This window comes from Otolemur garnettii, unplaced genomic scaffold (genome assembly GCF_000181295.1).
Source record: "Otolemur garnettii isolate 467f Iridium unplaced genomic scaffold, OtoGar3 scaffold00078, whole genome shotgun sequence".
NCBI lineage: Eukaryota > Metazoa > Chordata > Mammalia > Primates > Galagidae > Otolemur > Otolemur garnettii.
The window spans coordinates 1,600,697-1,602,394 of NW_003852473.1; the positions used below are offsets into that span (position 1 = coordinate 1,600,697).

At 50.9% G+C, this 1,698-nt stretch overlaps 1 protein-coding gene across 2 annotated transcripts in view; it reads right to left on the reverse strand.

Annotated features, from left to right (window-relative positions):
* MFN1 (mitofusin 1) overlaps positions 1-125 on the reverse strand; it is a 41,541-nt gene extending 41,416 nt beyond the window's left edge. For both annotated transcript variants that reach the window (XM_023515759.1, XM_012807918.2), the window contains exon 1: positions 59-125. The gene's annotated coding sequence lies outside the window, so the exon portion shown is untranslated. The remainder of the gene's footprint in view (positions 1-58) is intronic.
* Positions 126-1,698: the final 1,573 nt, after the last annotated feature.

Genomic DNA, 1,698 nt, shown 5'->3' on the forward strand with positions numbered 1-1,698 from the left:
CCCCGGCCGCCCGAAGGTCACCCCGAACGTGCTGGCGGTCTTGGCAGCCGCCACTCACACTGTCTTGGCTGGGACCTGTCAACCGGCAACAGCAGCTCGACCGCTGCCCGCAGACTGCCTCATCCTCCCCACAGCGGGGAGAAGCCCAGCGGGGAGGGGGTGGGCCGAGGGTGGCCACTTCCGGGCGGCGCAGGCCCTTTTCTGTTTGGCTCCCTGGCCGGAAGTGCCTCTGTGCCGGGCGCCATTTTTCTTAAGGGCAGGCGAGGCGTGTTGTGGGCAGGACCGCCGCCAGCCAAGTGGTTCTGGTTGCGCCCTCCGGCTTCTCCTCCTCCCCACCCGCCCATCCCCTGCCTCGGCGCTCAAAGTTTCCAAAGCTCTGCTCAGCCTGGGTATTAGCTATCTGCCAAGGGCTAACTTAGTGGGGCCGGGGCTGTGAGAAAAGAAAGAAGGCCAGTGTGGCTGTGGTGTAGGGAGGAAAAAGGACAACTGGGAAAATAAATTTAGAGAGGCAGGCAGGTGTAGAATCATATAGGCCAAGATCAGAAATTTGAACTTTAAGTGCAATGGGAAACTGTTGAAAAGCTTTAAGCCTAGAGATAATATGATCTGACTTACATTTAAAAGGTCACTTTGATAGCTTTGTGGGTACTGGACTGTAAAGAGAGTCCACACAACGTTTATTAAAGAGCCTGGTCCAACGGCTGGAAGTACAACATTGTGCAAAGATAGCTATTATTTGTAGTAACATACTATAAAGCACTAGGTGCAATTACAAAATAAGTTGGAATCATTCGGCTTCAGTTTACAATGTTTATCAACTTACCCCATAAACACACACAAACACAGTGTGCTAATCATTTCTGCTAGGGATCTTTAGAATTGTACTATCAGTGAGGTGTGGCGACTGACACCTGTAATCCTAACACTCTGGGAGGTTGAAGGTAGAAAAATCACTTGAACTCAGGAGTTTGAGACCAGTCTGAGCAAAAGCGAGAGCCCCATCTCTACTAAGAAAAAAATTATTTAGAATTGTACTTTCTATCAAGTTTTGTTTTTCAGTAAACATCTGAAACTACTCATATTACTGTGCAGATGACCAATGAAAATGTCATGCTTTGCCAGGCACCGTGGCTTATGCCTGTTATCCTAGCCCTAGGGGAAGCGGAGGCCGATGGATTGCTTGAGCTCAGGAGTTGGAGACCAGTTTGAGCCAGAGCGAGACCCCCACCCTCCTCTAAAAATAGCTAGGCGTTGTGGCAGGCCCCTGTGGTCCCAGCTGCTTGGGAGGCTGAGGCAAGGGAATCACTTGAACCCAAGAGTTAGCGGTTACTGTGAGCTGTAATGCCAGAGCACTCACTCTATTGAGGAGGACAAAGTAAGACTCAGTCATGACAAGAAGGGAAGGGGAGGGGAAGAGAGAGGAGGGGAAGGGAGGAGAAGGGAGGGGAGGAGAAGGGAGGGAGAGGGAGGGGAGGGGGAGGGAGGGGAGTGGGAGGGAGGGGAAGGTAAGGTAAGATAGAAAGAAAGAAAGTCTCATACTTTGCTGCAGAAGTGTTAACGTGTGTCAGGAGGCAGGGTACAGAGGGTAAGAAAATTATTATTATTTTTTTTTTTTGAGACAGAGCCTCAAGCTGTCCCCCTGGGCAGAGTGCCGTGGCATTACAGCTCACAGCAATCTCCAACTCCTGGGCTCAAGCG